This window comes from Silurus meridionalis, chromosome 10 (assembly GCF_014805685.1).
Source record: "Silurus meridionalis isolate SWU-2019-XX chromosome 10, ASM1480568v1, whole genome shotgun sequence".
In the NCBI taxonomy this organism is placed as follows: Eukaryota; Metazoa; Chordata; class Actinopteri; order Siluriformes; family Siluridae; genus Silurus; species Silurus meridionalis.
Genome location: NC_060893.1, coordinates 19,484,163 through 19,507,132, shown reverse-complemented (window position 1 = coordinate 19,507,132; position 22,970 = coordinate 19,484,163). Strand labels below are relative to the sequence as shown.

General features: G+C 38.7%; 1 pseudogene; it reads right to left on the bottom strand.

Moving 5' to 3' along the window:
• Positions 1-1,146: 1,146 nt before the first annotated feature.
• On the bottom strand, positions 1,147-15,385 carry LOC124392828 (annotated as a pseudogene).
• Positions 15,386-22,970: the final 7,585 nt, after the last annotated feature.

Sequence of the window (22,970 nt, the reverse complement as noted above, 5' to 3'; positions counted from 1 at the left end):
AGCAGAAACTTCAGTACCCACATCTGACAAATCTTTTCTCAGTTCCTCAGCAGTCACACGGGGACTTTTCTCCACTCTACGCTTCAGGTAGCGCACAGCAGTCGAAGTCAGCATCTTCTTTCTGCCACAACCAGGTAGCGTTTCAACAGTGCCCCTTGCCTTGAATTTGCGAATGATGCTTCCTATGGTGTCTCTTGGTATGCTTAACATCTTTGCAATCTTCTTGTAGCCATTGCCCTTCCTGTGAAGAGTAATCACCTGTTCTCTTGTCTTCCTGGACCATTCTCTTGACCTCACCATGTTTGTAACCACACCAGTAAATGTCTAGAAGGAGCTGAGTATCACAGTCATTTTAAAGCTGCCTAATTGGTGCTTATTAGGCTTTATTGCAGCTCCCTGATATCCACAGGTGTTTTCAATACCTGATTGAAAACACTTCATTGAACCTCTGTTCTTCAGAGTGGTAGTCTTTAAGGGGTTGAATAATTATGTCAATGAAGAATTCACAAAAGAAACATTTACTACTGTATTACAAAACTAATTGATGTCATTTTAGTTGCATATGGTTCTTTAAGAAGTCCTTGTAGGATTTCATTCTGAATACAATTACAAATGTACACTAAATTCCCTAAAACCATTTACAGCATTGGGGGTTGAATAATTTTGAACACAACTGTACATTTATGGCAAATCAACATTTTATACACTAAATATAAATACTAATTTATACAACTGAGCAGTTGGGGGTTAAATCTTTGTTAAAGAGCCCAGTAGCAGCTTGGGAGCCTTGAGTTTTGAACTCAACCTTTTGGTCAGACTTCCAATATCTTAACCATGGCCAAAGGTCAAATATCACATCAGATTTTGTTTACCTTCATTCTATTAATAATTGAAGCTCTCAACCTGCATCTTCCTGTATAATTTTACACATTACACTGCTGCCACATGATTGACTGATTACATAATTGCATGAACAAGGAGATTTGAAGGGGCTCCTAATTACGTGTTCCCCCTGTATGTGTCATGTAGGTTGGGGTTTTTGTGTTTTTTAACTTTAGTTATAACTTGGCAACAGACCAAAATAAAACATGCTAGTATGATTAACAATCAAGTTAGAAAACAAACACTGCAAAAAATGACTAAAACTGACCAACAAACAAATTTATTGTCAAACTAAATAAATGCCAATAGAACATTAGAACATTTTTATTGAATTGGAACATTTTAAAATAATTTTAGTTTAAAACTAACAATTAAAAATAATTAACAATCTAACTCTTCAGTGTCCGCCTCTTGATCTCCTCTACCACGTTTTCCCTGGACACATCCACCTGTGTAGAACAGACATTTACATTACTTTTGGCAGACACCCTTACCAATGTGACTTATAATTATCTTATTTATACAACTGAGCAGTTGAGGGTTAAAGGCCTTGCTGAAGTGTTCAACAGTGAAAGCGAGGTGTTGCTGGAATTTAAATTTGTGGCCTTCTGATCAGAATTTCAACATATAAACCACAGAGCTTCCGACTCCATGTAGTGCAAAGATACAATATATTTGATATTTATTTTCAAAGACTCTGGAGTTTGCAAAAAAAAGAAGTTTGCAGAACTGAACTTAACTTAAGCCTCTGCAAAACAGAGCTGCATTTGTGCTCCACAGTAAAGCATGGTGGGAGCATAGTGTTGATGTAAAACCAAAACATTTATCAAGCCATTTATTAGGACCAAAGAAAACTAACTGATGTATTTATTTCGATTTGTTAAAAGAAATAGAACCACCTGGACCTGGCTAATTATTTTTATACCTTGTGGTAGAAAACTAACATCTGATTATTTCAGCTCTTGAACTGATTGGAAATCAATATTCATTTAATTCTGACATTAACTGAAGTAGCACCATGTAAGTTGAAAAAATAAATAAGGAAGTGTAAAAAGTCGCTAATGCTCTTATGATTTTATGGCTGAACTCGTACCTCTTCACGGGTGGCCACATTACGGAGTTTTACAACTCCAGTCTTGATTTCTTTTTCCCCCAAAATAGCCACCAGGGGGATGCCCATCTCCTCACAATGCTGAAGCTGTGTGAGCAGCTTGGGGTTCTTTTTAAAAAGCATCTCAGCCTGTTGGACAGAGTGAGAGAAATCAATAATTAATCCTCTATTCCACTGGATGACACTCTGTGCAACTGGGGATGGTTTTGCGTAAGTGGCCTGGAGATCCAAATTATGGAGCAACACAGGAGCTTTAAGGATGCATTTGGACTGTACTTAAAGTCTACAGTCAACTATAATGGCTCAGGACAAGTTGCATGTAATCGTCCATCACTGCACACCTCAAAAATAATGAACTGTAATAAATAGGCATTCAGTGCCACCCAGATGAGGATGGGTTCCATCTTAAGTTTGGTTCCTTTCATGGTTTCTTCCATATGACATCTTGGAGTTTTTCCTTGCCACATTCCCCACATTAGGGTCATTAGAAACAAACAATTATAAGGTACAAACTTGAACATTCTTTATCACTTTATTTATATACAGCTGCTTTAAGATGATGTACAATGATAAAAGCACTATACAGCTAAAAATTAATTGAATAAATAAACATGCCAAAAAATGGAGAATACTGTCTCCCATCTTCACATGTGCACTTACCTTAATACCTGCAGTCCACAATTCAGTGGTAAGTTGATATCTCTGGTCCAGGAGATTTTTTTGTGCAGAAGCCACCAGCACTTGTGTCTCTGTGGTACGGATTTTCTCTGCAGAAGTCTGGGATGAAGCAGAGCGTAAAACACCAGAATGAACAGTGTTTATTCATTCATTCATCATCAAGTGCTTTATGCTGGTCAGCGTCACACTCAATCCTGAGCTTATCCCAGGAATACTGGGTATTTAAGTAGCGTGTTAGACACATTATCAGCAGGTATTCCAACAGGAAATAATATTTATGTGACAATATTTAAATCAATACTGCACATGTGAACACAGCCTTAAATCCAACCCTGACATCTTTGATAGACAGACAGAAATATTGTCTAGACAGGCAGATAGACAGACAGACAGGTTGGTGGCTTGATAGACAGAACAGACAGACTTACATTTTGGTGGATAGCTTGACAGACAGGTTGGAGAACAGAGACATTTGAAGTATGAGTTTTAATTATTCTCCTTCTTTCTGTGTGTACTGTATTATGTGTTCGGCTCACCTCCGCCTTTTGTTCCATTATTAAAATGATCCTCTCAAATCCGATGCTGACACCCACACAGGGGACATTTCTTCCCTTGGGGTCGAACATGCCCACTAATCCATCGTATCGCCCCCCGCCTGCGACACTGCCCACATTCACCCGAGCCCCTTTCTGCTCCGTGGCCGCCGGCACCTCTGGCTGCAGCGCCTGGCACAGCACAGCCTCAAATATCACACCGGTGTAATAGTCCAATCCACGTGCCAGACTAAGATCAAACACCACCTACACACACAAAGAGAGAATCGATTTAGAAAGTTACTGGTTTAAACACTGCTGTAAAATCGAATCAACACAAACAGATCAGCTCTAGATTTTCTCACCTCATTAAATAAAATAAAAATAAATCTAATTAAGTGGGGTTGATCTGAATACCCTGAGCTTAAGAAACAGCAAAATTTCACTATATTATCAATTAAATTATTTTCAGAGGAAGCACCGTGTTTTCCCAGGACGGCATAAATATTTTTCACACCACTATGCAAGCACAAAAGCTTCAGACGTTTTAAACATCAGGCAATCAATCAAGCCTTTATTTGTTTATTTTCAGTATCAGAGATCCATCCGGAATCAAATAATTAATGTTTAAACACCCTTGATATTTAGAGATCCCTCAGTGGTCTGTCTTTTTTTCTCTCTGAGTTAATAAGACATCTGTCATGAGAAAGCACAAACTCCTCTCTCTGCTGCCATACAAACTGACTATTACAAAACTCTGACTGAAGTTCTAAATCTCTGGTTGAAGTTCATTTGATTGGAGATCACTTGCTGCTGCTACTAAGGATGATTTCTCATTAACAGCCTAAAGATCTATGCGGTTACTGTGGAGTGTTAAACTCAAGAACCATGAAGAAAGATATGGACTGTAATTAATATAAAGAGTCTGCTACAAATTCTTAGAATCACCATGAACAATTTTACACTCAAGTCTCCATCTGTGTCCTTCTGCTCGCCTCATGCAACTATTATAAAAACATTGAGTGTCACCAAGTTAAAGATAGGTTGCCTTCCAGAGTCTGTTCCTCTCAAAGTTTCTTACTGATACCATCTCAGGGAGTTTTTCCCCTGCCACTGTTGCCACTAGATCGCTCATCAGGTATAAAACTAATTTATACATTAAAAATGTATACAGTGAAACCCTGTTGTACGAGCAAACAGTTACGAGCACACTTGCTCGCAAAATTTTACCCTGATTCACGAGCAAATTTCGAAGGCACGAGCAAACCCACGCTGCCAGTTCCCCGTTTTCGGCGGAGGGTCGCATCAGTCGCTTAGTTGATGACGTATCACTCAGTCGCTCTCATTGTTCAGTGCAGCAAAAACGTAACTGTGGCAGCGGGGGCGTGGCCGAGCGACGGTTTGTGAATGGAGGGCGGGTCCGGGAGCAGATAGGCAGGGGATTGCCTCACCTGAAGTTAATGTGACCTAATGATTGTTCTCTCTTTTCAAGTGATCAGAGTGTGCATTTAAGGAGGAGAGCGTGTGCGTTTGTGTTATTTAGTTAGTGCCCCACGATTGCGCTACGTGGGGCACTAAGCAGACCGACACAAAAAAAAATAAATAAATAAATAAAAGTGGCTCCTGTATTCATACGCTCTCCCACAGTAACTTTTTTTAGTTTTATATTTTTATTTCACTAGAAATCTTGAAAAATGTCTCCCAAGAAAATCAGTGATGGTGCTGTGAAAACAAAAGTAAATATAATTACCATGGAAACCGAGGAGGTTACGAGCGTGGTGCATCTCACACTCGCAATCAACCACTACCACATGAGTGTTAAATTATGTTTATATTACGGTAATTTGCAGTGTATTTGTTTTTAAAAATAGGCTACAAATACTTTAAGTGCAGAAATAAGCGATCGAATGACATCGCGGAACGGATTAAATCACTTTTACATTCGTTCCTATGGGGAAAACATAAGAGTTCGAACATACGAGCAAATGGACACACAAGCAATTTTCAAGAACGAATTATGCTCGTACAACGGGGTTCCACTGTATTAGTAATCTATTCCTTGTAAAGCTGCTTTGGACTTAACTGAATTGTTATACGTGCTTTAGAAATACAACTGAATTTAATCAAATATCTGAAAAAAGTTTGATGTGATCCAGTCTTCTCTTTGATCTCACCTTATCTGTGATCTGTAAGAGCTGCAGGTAACCAAACAGGAGTTTTAGGTCAGTCAGTCCGGCACATGCCTGCTCGTTCAGAGACAACTTCGGGTGCTGCAGCAGCTTCTCTGCCAGGTCCAGTCCACCTGTGACACACAAAGGTCACTACCGTGCTCAAGTGGATTCGAGGTAAAAGTTTCTTAAAACAGAAGATACAATCGCAGTGTATATTTAGTTCATTAATACTGTAATAAAATTCCCAATAAATAAATCTGGACTCTTTTTCACAGTATATAATCACATCCTGCTCTAAGCTCCAGAAGGGGTGGAGCTACAATTTGGTATCGAGAGATAGAGAAAAAGATGTGTGCAATGCAGAGGGAAAGAGCAAGTGATGCAAAGTGAGACAGAAACAGAGAGGTAAGGAGAGAGAGAGAGACTCACCCTGCATAGGCATAACTCCCCAATCTGTCTAGCTACATCCTCAGAAAGACCTTTTTCGTTTACCATCTCATTCTTTACATCTTCCCATGGCAGCTACACACACACAATCACACAATTCACAAACTGAATATTTACAACAATTATCCAAACAGAATTTTCAAGTTCTGATCCTGAAGAGCTGAAACATTGCACATGCTCACGTCTTCTCTCTGCTCCACTCAATCACTCTCACTAATTAGTGAATAAGTATCAGGTGTGTCACATTTTAAAAACAAACAAAAAAAAGTGGGCCGAAGTGAAGACTGAACACACTATGACGCTGCAATATCTGGTTCGAGTGCAACTTCGCAAACTCAGTTGAAATCGGCTAAAAAGGGTCTTTAAGATTACATTTAAATCTATCTCATCTGAGAGACACCTTTATCCATAGGCAATAACAATCATCTCATTTATATAACTTTCAGTTGAGGGTTAAGGGGCTTGCTCAAAGGCAGCTTGGTGGTTCAGGGATTTGAACTCACGACTTTTCTATTAGAAGTGTTTTACTTGTTTATTCAGTTCATCTTAGTCACTGATCATTTATTAAGTCCTATCTAGTTATAAAAGCCTGTAGCCACACCAGGCCTTCTGCAGGCAAGACTGAAGACCCCTGATCTAAATCATGATCCTGTATTAGATCTTAAGAAATTACAACAAAAATATGACACAATTTTTCAAGTTGGATCACAACCCATGATTTTATCATGTTTTTGCCCTGTTGGTTTTTAGAACTATTTGGTGGACAGAGGAACCAAACGAATTTTAAAAACTGATAAAAATACAGCTGTAGAAGAAAACCTGACCTTGAAGAAGTTATTGATAAACACGGAGAACACAAGATGGACTACTGAAACAAGTTAAAGCTGGTTCATTCACAACTGAGCTCAGTAGTTAAGGCTCTGGGTAACTGTTCAGATGGGCCAATTGTAGGCCCTTGAGCAAGCCCCCTAACCCTCTGTGCTCCAGGGGTACTGTATTTACATGGTTGGCCTACACTCTGACCTTTGCTTCCTAACATCACTGGGTTATGTGAAGAGTTTCACTCTGTCGTAATGTACATGTCACACATAAAAAGCCCTTTTTTACCCTTTATTTCTCTGTAAGAACAGTTACTGTGGAAGTAATATATATTTAAGATAATTATATATATTTTTTTAGCTATTTGAGATTAGAGAGTGAATTACAGGGTTGGATGCCTCCTGGTGCTTTTATCAGAATGGTTCCAGCGTAGTTTTTTTATTGGTACTTCACACTGATTTCACTTAAATGATATAAAGCTTCTCACCTTGTCCAGTTTGTCCACCGCCGAGCAGATGGTGCGAAACTTTTCATCTGGTACGCCGCACACCGCAAAATATCCGTCTAGAATTCGCCGGTCATTCACCTGTAAGTAAACAAAATGAGTTTTTTTGTCCAGCTCACGCTACATAAGACTGAAAGCAATATGTCCAATTTACACCACCTATTTTTAATTGAACGAAAAAAAAATAAGATTTTCAAATCAAATCAAAACAAATTTTTTCCAGCTCGTTCAGGATCTCGTAAAGGATTCGCAAACACTCTGCATCAGGCATCATTGGGTCGTATTGTCCTGCAATGTCAAAATTCTATAGCACAGGGGAGAGAGAGGTTTCAATATCTGAAATCAATGACAACAATTAAACAGTTTACAGGTAGTTGTCGACTTACGACCACGTAAGTAGAGTAGGCTATATGTACAGTATTGTGAAATGATGCCAGAAGCCGGTACGCACTGTCGTACGCCGCGGCTAGCGATACTGGTCGTAAAGTCGAATGGTCGTAAGTTGCATAGGTCGTAAGTGGACGACTACCTGTAAACTGTTGGAGCAGTGCTTTAAAATAATCTGTATTTAAATAAATTCCCATGTGGTGTTTGAGATCAGCAGTGTGTTAAGACGTGTATCAAACAGGAAACACTCACACACTGGCAGAACTCTCGGTAGCGGCCCCGGGTCATGACTGGGTTGTCTCTGCGGTACACTTTGGCGATGTGGTAGCGTTTGATGTTCGTGATATTGTTCATGGCCAAGTAGCGAGCAAAAGGAACCTGAAAAGTAACCAGTTAAGAAAACACAAAACGCACAACAGTTTCTATAAATTAGTCATTTCATTACGAGAGCGCCCTCTAGAGGCGAATCACTGATGCCATGTGCTGTTTGTTTTAACACGAGAATGCAGGCTATATTTATTATTTATAATTTAGTAATAATTTTATTTTATTTTGAGCACATTTTCATGATTCAGTACTCTATTTTTTTATGTTTGTAAAAAGGTTCAGTTCTATATTATATGGAGTGTTAAGTTGGCTTGTTATCCAGAATCCATTTAAAAAAATTATCTGTTGATTAATTGGTTATTTGCAAGTACAATCCAACCTAGATATCAGTATCAGTTGACCTCTACCAGAAATATCAGTTTTTAATGTCTTTAGTATTGCAAAATTGCTAACAAATACAGGAAGCTCAAGCTCCATTTCTAAATAATGCTGAATTAACACATTACTATAACCATTGTGGACATGAATAAAGCCCACATCTGGTTCATGGAGAAAAAGGAATCTAAATTTTAACTAGATTATTTACAATTATAATATTTACCTGGATTTGTTTATATATAATAGCTAGGGAGCCTTATATTTTATTTAAAAACTGATTCGAGACCAGGCCATAACGACTTCCTAAATAAAAATCCAACATTTACAGCCAATCAGAGCACAGTGTCAGCATCAATCATTAAACTAGGATACGGTGAGGTCGTATCTGAGAGAAAGCTGCTCTCCTTCCTCGTCCTCCAGGTCATAGATGAGTTTGGAGTCTTCACCATATCTCCCTGTCAATGTTTTCTAAGTACAAAACAAGCATACTCTTTATTCAGACTATTATATTCTAATATCGCCAGCATGTGTGGTCTAGTCATACTGTATGTTGTACAACAATCATGAGTTTGAACAATCATGTATGAAGAAGGGTTGACAGTAGACATTGTACACTAATTAAAAATACACTATAAGTATTAGGACACTTGACATTTCCAGTCATATGTGGTAATGACCCAAAATGTTACCACAAAGTTGGAAGAATGTCTCTGATGTCTATAGGATGTCTGATGTGGTAGCATGAAATTTTCCTTTCACTCGAACTAGGAGACCGAAACCTGCCAGCTCCTTGACGATATGATGTACATGGTTAAAGTGATCTTGAGCGGCCTGCTCTAGAGCTCTGACCTCAACTCTACTGAACACCTTTGTAATGAATTGGAACACTGACTACACCCCAGGCCTCCTCACCTCCATCAGTACCCAGTCCCTTGTGGCTGAATGAGCACAAATCACCACAAGCACACTCCAAAATCTAGTAGAACATCTTTCCAGAAGAATGGAGGTTATTATAACAGCAAATGGGACTAAATGTGGAACACAATGTTCAAAGAGCACATACGAATCCACAAACTTTTGTCCATATTTGATGTATTATCTAGTGATCTCCTCTTAGGGAATCTCACACATCTGTGCGATTGACATTAAAACCACAGAAGGAACCACAAAATCTGTTCTGAAAACTTTCATGTGTGAAACCTTAAAGTTACAGATTTCTCTCTCTGACTGATTTACAGCACAGAGACTGTTAGCTGCTAAACAGGAAGTGGATTCCTTAGTTTTATGTCCAGCTTCAAGAATTTCTGTCAAAAGAAGAACATCTTGAAATTTCCACATATCGAGGGAGTGACTAAATGAATCATGGGCGTAATGAAGAACATTTATTAATAAATAAATAGGAAATTACATATTAAATGTAAAACACACACACACACCGATCTGTATTACCCAAATGAGGTCTAACAAATGTAAACTATTTAATTCTTCAATTTTATTTTTATTTGATTTGTTAATTTAATTTATTACTCAATTCAATCAATATAAAACAAAAATTTTTACAATAATTTTAATTATTCCATATTTTCTATATAATATATTTTATATTCCATATTTATTATTATTATTTTATATATTATTTAACCAAGCAGGCATTTTATTTAAAATTGTTTTAAAAATGTAAACTGTTGATGTTCAGAAATGTTAATAATAATAAAGTGTGTTAATAAAAAGAAAAGACAAGCAATTTTATGCTTTGCATTTCTTCCCCTACAGTAACGGTACCGAAATTAAAACAAGCTGTGAGTTAACATCCAAGGTACATACCGAACTGTGACTTAATGCCTATGCATAAATGTTCAGGCCTTTCAAGGTTTGTGTGTGTGTATGTGCGTGTGTACATACCTTAAATTCAAAAACCGGGGTGTCGATGTTTACCGCATTATGCCGTTTAAAACAGCTGACAATCACTTGTAATGCCCTTACTCTTTTCCTCATTTGTATGGGATCAATATCCCTGGTCCCCTACACACATAAACATTTACAACGTCAAATATACCATCTAACTAGAGTATAACACTACTGTATATAAACAAACACACACACATACACACACACTCTTGCTCCTACCTTCGCTGTCTTTAGGACAGATTTTGGTTTGGATTTATCGATCTGTCAGGAAAAATAAAATTTAATGAATACAAATAAAAATTACACCTATAATTGTGGGACATCAAGAACAAAGACAGAAGTAGGATATCTTGTCATTTGTACCGGAAACAGTGTGGACATAAATCAAATACAAAAAGACGCAAGACATAAATTACAGGTTTATGAAATGACTGATGTACAAATGTACAGTACAGTCAAACCCACTTATCTCGACCTCGGTTAACTCGCCAACCCTATTTAGTCGACGTTTTTGAAGTGGAACTGCCAAATGCTCGCTTTGTTTTAGCATTTTTTAATAGTTATGTTGATTATTTAATGTCGCCGGACCCTAATATCACGAGCACAAGGGGGGAGGGGAATTTGCCACTGAACGTCAGTTATCTCGATCGGCACTGTGCAGCCACAGAAGAACTCGCGAAAGTGACGGAAAAATCAAGCCTTACAGATGCTACAGGTGTAGGATACTTTTTAGAGCTGTGTCAGAGTGAAATTACTCGAGAATTTAATGTTGACACTGGTTAGCTTTTTGTAAAAACGAACTACACCCCGCAGGTTTTTAGTGAGCGATCTTTGTGTTTGTAATGTTGGAGAATACGATAAAGGTTTGTATCGCGAATCGACGGTGGTTTGTATTGTATACTGGTAAATCTCTGCTGTTAGTTTGTGCACATATGCCTTTTGTTGTTAAATGTTATGCGATGAACGGGAGGCGAAAGCCGAAGTGAAAGCAAAACAGTTTATTGAAACACAGGGCAAAGCCAAACACAAACACTCGCCTTGAAAGTGAATATTTCGGTGGTGCGCTCTGGGAGCGCGGTCCACTAAGTCCCAAACTGGAAAGAGGCAGTCTGTATAAATAATCCACGGGTGTGCTTGGTAGAAGCGCGGCGCTAAACAACGGGAGGACGTAGGATGAGCAGCAAAAGCATAGAATTAACAACGGCAGGATCAGGGGAATACAGGATATGCATGAGCGATAACAACGACCGCCATGAACCAACATATACCAACAATAAGGGACGTTGAGCGTGTGGAAGTTTAAATAGGAGCTGGTGATGAGTGCTAAACGAGTCCCAGGTGTGTGCAATTAAAGCCGGGAGCTTCAGAGAAAGCGGCCGAGAAAGCCCCCTTTGGCGTGGCAGGTGGATTTCTGACAGTTAACAAACATGTATGTACATTTTTATAGCATGCCTTTATCAAACAAACTGTAACACTGTTGCGTAAAAAATCTCCAAAAACACAAGCATGCACGTTCTCATTTTTAACGCACATCATGTACATAAAGAAATTTCAAGCATGTTAATATATTGCCTCGATCATCGGTTATCTTGACGCTTTTTGGCATCCCCTAGGCCCTCGACATAACCGGGTTCCACTGTGTTTGCATATAGAATGTGTACAATGTAATCGTACAGTATCTAAATATGGAACGTGCTCAGTGTGTGATGGAAACATGTAGAAAACGCATGTGCAAAGTCCTGCAGAAGTAGATTCAGTAGTTCATGTAATTATTCACATTTGTAAAGAACTATAAAGATTTATGGAGGCTGCTCTGCTTTTGGGAATCATTTCCCCAGATCTGTGCCTTGTAACAGTCCTGTCTCTGGGATCTGCAGGCAGTTCCTTTGACCGCTTAGCCTGATCTTTGCTTTGATATGCATCATCAGCTGTGAAGACTTCTATAGAGAGGTGTGTGCCTTTCCAAATCATGTCCACTCGATATACTTTTACAGTGAAAAAGTGTAGTGTAGAAACATCTTAGCAACTATCAAAAGGAAATGGTGATTGAATAATTATTTTTTTCCAAATTCAATTCAATCTTTTTGATTTGGATTGAAAGCAGCAGTGACTCTGTGATGTCTCTCGAACCACTATGCCACATGATCCCGGCTCGTGTCTGATGAGAAGGAAAAATCACCAGCCATTTGTAGATATAATCCATGACCAAACATTGGCTCTTGTTTAAAAGCACCTGCTACGCTGAAGGGAGCCGAAGGGGGCGTGGCAGGTGGATTCCTGACAGATAAACCAAAAAAACGTAAAAAAAAAACCCTTCAAAAACATGTGCATGCACATTCTCATTTATTAACGCACATCATGTACATAAAGAAATTTCAAGCACGTTAATATATTGCCGCCATTTTGATTTTCGTTTATCTCGATCATCGGTTACCTCGATGCTTTTTGGCGACCCCCTAGGACATCGACATAACCGGGTTCCACTGTATATATATATATATATATATATATATATATATATATATATATATATATATATATATATATATATATATATGCTGTTAGTTAATGCACATATGCCTTTTGTTGTTAAATGTTATGCGATGAGCGGAGGCGGCGCTTGGCAGCAGCGGAACGTAGGAGGAGCAAAAGCATAGAATGAACACCGGCAGGATCGGGGGGAATCCGCGGTGCGCTTTGGGAAGAAAAGCGCAGCCGTTGAGAGAGTGCCGGTGGGAAGGCATGTACCGGGATACACATGACCGATAACAACGACCACCGTGAACCAACATATACCAACAATAACGGACAGTGAGAGTGTGGAAGTTTAAATAGGAGCTGTTGATGATGCTAAACGAGCACCAGATGTGCGCGATTGAAGCCAGGAGCTTCAGAAAGCGGCGGCACCTGACACGCTGAAGAGGGCCGAAGGGTGCGTGGCAGGTGGATTCCTGACAGATAAACATGTACTGTATGTATTTTTATAGCATGCCTTCATCAAACAAATCGCGGCAGCGCTGTTGTGTAAAAAACCCTTCAAAAACACGTGCATGCACATTCTCATTTATTAACGCACATAGAAATTTCAAGCACGTTAATATACTGCCGCCATTTTGATTTTCGTTTATCTCGATCATCGGTTATCTCGATGCTTTTTGGCGACCCCTAGGACATCGACATAACGGGTTCCACTGTATATATATATATATATATATATATATATATATATATATATATACATATATATATACGTACATATATATATACATATATATATATATATATATATATATATATATATATATATATATATATATATATATATATATATATATATATATATTGTAACTTACAGATGTAAAATAGGCTCAGATTTTCCATCCCAAGTCTCTGTTGTTCACCCCAAAAATATTTTACTCAGCGCTGCTTTGTCAGAGCTTATAATTATTTATAAATCATATAATTTGTTTACGTATTAAACGGAGACGCATGTGCCGCCTACCCTTGAGCTAAAGCAATAATCAGACAGTTAAAGCAAAACTTGCCTTTCAGCATCAGAAACATTTAAAATTACAAATATTTGACTTTTTCCAACAGTCTGCATCTCTGTCCAACTCTTCCGCTGATGACGCAGCTGTTAGTAAAAAACAGGCTGCAGTTGTGCCAGCGTTGGAGAGAGGCAGAATGACAGAGACACTGAGGACTATCTTTCTATGTCAGTCAGTGAAAACATAAATTAAAGTGCCAAAAGACATTTGAAAAACTTCTTCGATTCAAGAGATTTCATGGCTGAGGTACGATCACGAAATGCAGAAAATGTTCTACGACTTCTGCTCTAAAGTGGGCAGAGAAATTGCAGGGAAAACTGATTTCATTACCAGAACATGTAATATTAAATAAAGGGACAGTAAGAAAACATGACGAGAGTCAAAAGCACTTGCAGTGTCTTGTGCATAAGAAATGCGTGCTGAAAGAGAATGGAAACAGCTAAAAATTTAATTCAACACCGCCTATATGATTGCTTCAGTTCCCAGGCCATGCTGTAAAAAGATGGCAGATGTACACACGACAGGATAACTGGAAGAAAGTGTTTTACATTTTTTTAAGTTCATTCTTGTGTGGCACTTTAAATGTTATTTGACGCCTGTTGTTTTTCTCATAGGGGCCAAAGGCTTCTTAATTAATTTTTTTGTCTGGAGCCCTGTTTGTACAAAGGAACACGCCTCCTCTCATCAAATAACAAACCTGAAACATGGGCTGGTCTGAACTGGACTGAGCAAAGATATTTTGGATAATCAGCAGAATTTTGATCAGAAGACAAGGAAGCTGGACTGGAAAAAAAAACAAAAAACTAAAGCCGCTGCATCACTGTCTCATTTTATCTTGCAAATCAAATCAGCAAGAAGAATTATGGGTCATGAAGGAACTGGTGAACCAAAGTGACATAGATGTAGATAAAATAAATACGAAATAAATAAATCTACTATAGATTAATATATATAACTGGATTTTATTTCTTTAATAAAAGAATGACAATATGTGAGACAATATGAGCAAACAGGAGATGAAGATGAAGAGATCTATACATATTTTGGTTTATATTAAGATAAGAAAGATAAACCTTTATTCATCCCACACTGGGGAAATTTCTAATAGCGAAATTTCTAAATAGCGAAATTTCTATTATAGCTTTATCATGATCCAGTGATCAGATTATCACCTTAAAGTGGATCAGGTCATCCCAGTTAAAGATCTAGACTCTAGATTGCATGTTATCGCTGAGTCACTGTGTACACGTTATACAAAGCAGACTGTATGAATATACAGTAATGTATAAATGGCCCTCTGAGTTTAGCAGGTGGCTATTAAACAGAGGGAGGGAGAAAATAATCAGAAATAGTCTCAGATAAATGTTTTTTAGGAATCTAATTTGTCATGAAAATCTTCATAAAATCTACATTTGTGGTGTGTGAGAGCCACGAAATTATACAGTTGATTGAAAAAGGCGCGCAATGAAATCAAATCGGTTGATGAGCTAAAATAATTCACCAAAATAGTAAAGAACCTGTTTTGAAAATGTAAAAAGAAGAAAGTATAGATATTTTTTGTAAAAAATAAACAGTGAACTGAAAAGTACTGATGCCAGAAAAATCTACATAAATACAGTAATACTTCCCACCTCAGCTTCCAGGGTATGCGATTTGCCCGCCATGGTGCTTCTGCTTAAACCGTAATGAGAGCCTGCAAGTCCCCTGCGTCTGCGCATGCGCGCTCTTGCACGTACGATTTTTCTCACCATATCTGCATTCCCTCTCTTGTGTTGTGGGACCAACATGAACCATGTCCACGTTGATGCATCGGCATAAACGTTGACGATGTGATGCATCGATTTAAAAATGTTTATATCTAATACAAGTTGGCATTTGAAATAGCGATGTACTGTTTATAACACATTTGCATCGGTGAAAACTAGTGGTGAAACGGTACTCACAATTCACGGTTCAGGGGGATGTTCGGTTTTGAAATCACTGTTCGGTTTTATTTCGGTACAGTTACTGTAGGACAGGGGTGTCAAATTCACAGTGGGCCAAAATTAAAAACTGGGACGAAGTCGCATGTTTTTTGCATAAACATTGAATCTGGAACAACCAAAGTTTAATATTATAAACACATGAGAAATTAAATTTAAAATAAAACACACATCAGTGGTATTCGTTTCTTATTATTTCTCTCTCTCTCTCTCTCTCTCTCTCTCTCTCTCTCTCTCTCTCTCTCTTTATCTGTAGCCTTTCAAGTTCCCTTCCCTTTTAATGTAAAGTTTTTACAGGCCAACAACTAAACAACCAAAAATAATAATAATTTCCTTTAATTAAAAAAGCAATCTTTCAACTATTAACAGTCCATGCCTTGGAGTAGAAAAAGTGCATAAAGACAACATTCATTCAAGCTCAGTTTGCTACACTCTGATTTACTCTGACTGGTTGAAGTCAGATACCTGCATCTCTTTTAGATGCAAGTGCATCATGTCTGGGTTTAGGCTCTGAGCTGAGGAAATCCTCAGGATGGAGTGAAGGTGTTCATCAGTGAGACTCCTGAGTGGTGATTTGTTCATCTTCATTAAAGAGAACAGTTGCTCACACAGATATGGGCTGGTGAACACAGAGAGGATTTGAGCAGCTTGGGCACGGAGTTGGAGCAGTGTGTCGGGGAGGAAACATGGAAACTGTGCAGCACACACAGAGTCGTACTTTAACTTGAGCGTGTCTCTACACTGGAGTTCAATCAGCTCCATTTGGAGGTTAGTTGATGCTCTTTCCATGTCAACCACAATCGGATTACTGAGCAGTTCAAATCTGCATTTCTGGGATTCAAAGTCGGTAAATCGCCGGATAAATTCAGCGCTGAGTACATGGAGTTTTTCAGCGCGGAGTTTTTCAGCGGTCTCGACTGACGCGCCTACGCACAAAGCATTCTGGGATTTGTAGTATTAGCGGTGTATCAAGTCAAGTCAAGTTTATTTGTATAGCGCTTTTCACAACAGACATTGTCTCAAAGCAGCTTTACACAAATCAACAGTGATGGTGAATAGTGTGAATTTGTCCCTGATGAGCAAGCCGTGGTGACTGTGGCAAGGAAAAACTCCCTTAGATGTTATGAGGAAGAAACCTTGAGAGGAACCAGACTCAAAAGGGGAACCCATCCGCATCTGGGTGACATCAAGAGTTTGATCATAAATCTTTCAACAAAACAGAACACTGGACAGTGAGAACTAACATGATTACTGGAGTATAAGATTATAAGTGATGTTCTTTCTGCAGTCTTATACAGTCTATATGGTTAGTAGCTCCGAGTTTTATGAGCTCAGCATTTGTGATCACCACAGATCCAGCATCAGCTTCTCCATGCCAGAGCCTTTAAACACTCCAGGAGGTCCAATGTCAAAACTCCACACATGTAGCGGGATCCAAATGGCACTGGTACGTCTCTAGATGGTTCGGGATGTTTGTGAGTTCGGCATCTACTTCTTCAAAGGTCCGTAATCATCACGAGGTGGGAGGTGACTGGAGCTGGCCAAACCTCAGGGTGTCTCGGGATGGGGAGAGAAAGAGAAGCAATGGAGAGGAATTAGCGTAGCTGCTGTTCATGATATTAACAGCACAAGTTGATAATGTGCATGTGATCAGATGTTCTGGAGCACAAGGTTATGATGTGATGTGTGTTATGTGTAGGCTTTGCTAAAAAGATATGTTTTTAATCTACACTTAAACTGGGAGAGTGTATGTGCTATATACTGGCGGGCCAGCTCTAATACACATTTGATATGATCTCGCGGGCCAAATATAATTAGGCCTGAGTTTGACACCCCTGCTGTAGGGGGAAGAAATGCAAAACATAAATTTGCTTGTTTTTTTTTTATTAACACAGTTTACAAACAATTTTAAATAAAATGCCTACTTGGATAAGTAATATATAAAATAATATAAAATAAAAATAAAATATATTCCATTTTATTCTATAAAATGGAATAAATAAATGCAATAAATTTGTATTATATTGAATCAATTAAGTTACTGAATAAATTATCACAAACTAAATTTTTACCAAAGAATTAAATAGTTTACATTTGTTGGGTGTGTGTGTGTGTGTGTGTGTGTGTGTGTTTTACACTTAATATTTAATTTCTATAAATATGTTCTATATAACTACTTTTTTCAGCATACTTTAACAAATGTTTTCCATCCCTTAATCATTCACACCATTCATATACAGAATTGTCAGGTTTTCTCCTTTTAAAGCAATTATTGATCCTGTACATAAAATGCTAAAGAATCCACATTGATAGCCTTAGCAATGGCCAGAAATGAGAAATGTTGGGTATGAAAATGTGTACCGTTACACCCCTAGTAAAACCTTCTTCTTCTTCTTCTTCTTCTTCTTCTTTCGGCTTCTCCCATTAGGGGTCGCCACAGCAAATCATCCGTCTTCATACCCCCCTGTCCTCTACATCTCCCTCTTTCACACCAACTACCTGCATGTCTTCCCTCACCACATCCATAAACCTCTTCCTTGGTCTTCATATTTTGCTCCATCCTGGTGGCTCCATCCTCAGCATTCCTCTACCAATATATCCCATGTCCCTCCACTGCACATCTTCAAACCATCTCAGTCTTGCCTCCGTCGCTTTGTCTCCAAAACGTCCTACATGCGCTGTCCCTCTAATAAACTCATTTCTAATCCCGTTCATCGTCATCACTCCCAACGAAAACCTCAACATCTTCAGCTCTGCTATCTCCAGCTCCACCTCCTGTCTTTAACTCAATGCCACAGTCTCTAAACCATACAAAATAGCAGGTCTTACCACAGTCCTATAAAACCCCCTAGTAAAACCAATTTATTTATATATAATTATTTGTAGATGCACTATACTTTTATTTTTTAGAAAGTGACAAAAAATCTATTTACATATAAAGTATTGGTCACAAATTATTGGTCACTTTCGAAATAATAAAAATATAGTGCATCTACCCATTTTTCCTTTCCTTTTTTTGTCTGAATTTTGTCGTTGTGTTTTTGGATTTTTTAATGTGTTTTGTGCAAGTTTCCATTAAAAAACTATACCTACCTTTTCTGTTTTGTGTGACTTGTCATTGTGTTTCGGATTTGTTAATGTGTTTTTGGATTTGTTCATTTGTTTTTGGATTTGCTCATTTGTTTTTGCATTTGTTAATTTGTTTTCAAATTTGTTGTTTTGTTTTTGCATTTGTTGTTTTGTTTTCGGATTTGTTAATGTGTTTTGCACTTCTCGGCCACCGTAGTCCAGGCGAACACCTTGGAGAAACACGGGGTTGGGGTAAGTCATAGTCAGCAATGCTTGGGGGTGCAATGGTGCTCTCGTCCGGACTCTGGAGCAACTGGAGCAAAAGTGGAGAAACTTTGGTAACATGAATTTATGCATGAACAATGTCCACCTTAATTACATGTTAATACATGCTTGTAATTAATGTATTAATAAACACTTTAGGTTAACCTAGATATAACTTGCTATATGAGAAAGAATATGAATCAAAAATGCACTATTTACAAAACATTACAAACACCATTGGATGATGCCAAATTTTCCTTCTCTTGGAATGCACAAAGGCACAATTATAAACACCTGTTTTCACCTGTTTATTCATACCTTTATCATCAAATCTACCCACCATGATGGGTTACAGTGGCTTGGGCCCCAAGGCACTGCTTCATTGTCCTCATGGGTGAAGTAAAACACTAACATGTATTCATAAAGCAGATGTTACTTTCCAAATTACAAATCAGGTTTAGCCTACAGATGGTTTTCTCCTGCTTTACTGTGGCTATTCTGTGGACGAGCTTTTTGTGTCAATACTAATCAAGTCTCCTGTCTTCATACCATAATGAACAGTCTATCCGTAAGCACAGCAACTCTGCTCTTTAACTTCTTGACAAACCACTTAATGGCACTTAATAAGTGATTTAGATTAACTGAATATGTGTAGTACATGTGTAATTGATAATTTTATAATGATGTGGCCCTCCAAGCAATGACATCATAATTCATGAGAATTAAGTTAAGAATTAGTTAGCAATTATGTGCCTCTTTAAGTAAAGTCACGACATAATGATACATTAACATCTAATGAGTTCATGTCAGTTAATTAACCGTTAGTTGAGGATGAGAAAACAATAATGTGCACAGGAGGACACACTCCTAAAATATCAACCAGTACAATATCCAAAGATCAGCATGCTCCTCTTAGATCTGATGATTTAAAAATTGACCTGAAGTTTAAAGTAAGCACAAAATTCAAAACACAACTTTAATATTACAAAACACCAAGCTTCAGAACAGCTTTTAAAGTGAACCTGTATTTACTCTACATTAAACACAGCATTAAATGTTCAGTAGGTGTCCACAAACACGAAATTGATTTTTGAATATCCTTTATCAAGGGGTCCCTGCTGATGCCCTTTTCAATGTACATTAATACAGCACTTTAAATCCTGTCCAGATATAACTGAAATCATGAAGTTTAACCAAACTGACCTTTTAAACAAGAGAAAATGATTGGTCATGAATTATATCTGCAAATGGCTGGTGATTATTCCTTCTCATCAGACACGAGCTGGGAGCATGTGGCATAATGGCTCAAGAGACATCAGTCACTGCTGCTTTTTTTTGTGTGTATGAAAGTGTCCAATGTACTTCATTCAGACCTTGTTGTATAAATAGAACTCTAGAAATGTTTTAAAATGAAAGAAAAAATTAAAATTAGCTCAGGTGCCAACCATTTCTTTTGATTATTTCTACACCTTGATTAGAGACCACCTGTGTAAAAGTTTATTGAGTGGACATGATTTGGAAAGGCACACACCTCTCTATAGAAGGCTTCTAAAGTCTTAAAACCAAACACCATAGCAGGTCTCACCACAGTCCTATAAACTTTCCCTTTCACTCATGCAGATACCCTTCTATCACAAATCACTCCTGACACTCTTCTCCACCCACTCCACCCTGCCTGCACTCATTTCTTCACTTCTCTAACACACCCTCCATTACTTTGCTTTGTTGACTCCAAGTACCTAAACTCATCCACCTTCTCCACCTCTTCTCCCTGCAACCACACCACTCCACTGCCCTCCCTTTCATTCACACACATGTACTCTGTCTTACTCCTACTGACTTTCATTCCCCTTCTGTCCAGCGTGTACCTCCACCTCCCCAGACTCTTCTCAACCTGCTCCCTACTCTCACCACAAATAACAATATCATCTGCAAACATCATAGTCCACGGAGACTGCTGTCTGACCTCGTCCGTCAACCTGTCCATCACCTCTGCAAACAGAAAAGGGCTCAGAGACGATCCTTGATGCATTCCAACCTCAACCTTAAACCAGTCTGTTATTCCTACTGCACACTTCACTGCTGTCACACTGTCCTCATACATGTCCTGCACCACCCTCACATACTTCTTTGACACACCAGATTTCCTAATACAATATCACAATTCCTCTCTCGGCACCCTGCCATACGCTTTCTCTAAATCCACAAACACAGAATGCAACTCCTTCTGACCTTCTCTGTACTTCTCCATCAACATTCTCAAAGGAAAATAATGCATCTGTAGTGCTCTTCCTCGGCATGAAACCATACTGTTGCTCACAGACGGTCAGCTCTTATATCAGACTGGCTTCCACTACTCTTTTCCCTAACTTAATGGTGTGACTGATCAACTTTATTACCCTGTATTTACTGCAGGTCTGTACATCTGCACATCTTTTACCGGTATGTCATCTGGTCCTACTGACTTTCCACTCTTCATCCTCTTAGTTGCTGCTCTCACTTCCTCCTTATTAAGCTTATCCACTTCCTGCTTCACCATCTCCAAATCATCCAACCATCTCTCTCTCTTATTTTCCTTATTTATCAGCTATTCAAAATACACCCTCCATCTTCTCGATACACTCTCCTCACTAGTCAACACATTTCCATCTCCATCATTTATTGCTCTAACTTGCAGCACATCATTTCCAGCTCGGTCCCTTTGTCTGGCCAATCGGTACAAATAGTTCTCTCTTGCCTTTCCTTGGCTTTTGCTACATCCCTCTTCACCTACTTCCACATCTCCTTGTACTCCTACCTACTTTTCTCATCTATCTGCCGATCCAAACGCTGTTTCACCAACCTCTATATTTCATAATAGACCGCAGGGGTGGTCTCTCCGCCTAGGGCCTTGCCCTGCTTTCCGTGGCAATGCCTACCGGGTTCCTATAGGCCCTGGACGGATAGATGGGCCCTCCTCCGAGTGCCCTGGCCCACCAGGGGGGCCAGGAATTCCCCTGCCATGCCCCCTTCGGCGGCTGTCAAACTTCGGGTTTCCCCAAAGCACCTTGCTCCTTCTCCTGTGCGTGCCCCGCCCGCACAGAGCTGCTCGCAATCGGGTTTCACTCGCTCATCCCCAGCTCCGATAAAAACCCCACATTCACCCACACTCCCGGTCCGTTATTGTAGGTTCATGGTGGTATGTGTTTGTGTGTATGCTTCTCCCGCTACATACCTTCTCCTCCCGGACTCCTCGCTCTTACCACAGCTGCGTTTACCTTCCCCAGCGCACCTCGGACTACCGACGCTTCTCCGTCGCCGCGCTTTCTCCAATAACGCACCGTGGATATTATTACTGGATTGCCTTTTGCCGGATTATCCTGATCTCTGCGGGTATTTTGTGTTGGCTCTGCCTTTTTGTTTAATAAACACGTGTGCTTCTATTCCGGCTTCCGCCTCCATATCCGCCGCGTAACAATATTATTGTTCTCTAAGGAGTTATTAAACATTTTAAATGTTTAAGAAATGTCTTTTGCCCTAATATAAATTATTTCTTAATGGCAATTATCTATATTACACTGTTTTAATGCATTACTGCATTAAACACTAGTACAAGAACTTCTCACCTGTTACACCTGTAAGGCCTGAAAGAGATCAAGCCTTAGCCAGGTAAGAAAAAGTATGGCAAAAGTAATGCAAAAGTAATGTAACGCATGACTTTCCATAAAAAGTTACTAAGTAATGCAATTAGTTACTTTTTTTGGGGAGTAACTCAATATTGTAATGCATTACTTTTTAAAGTAACTTTCCCCAACACTTATTAAGACCCCCTTCAGTTTTTTCAATTTTGTTATGTTGCAGCCTAAAACTGCAATCATTACAAATTTTTTTTTATCCTGAATCTACACTCACTATGCCATAGTGACAAAGTGATAAAAAGAATTCTAGAAATTATTTTGGAAAAGAAAAAAAAAAAAAAAGA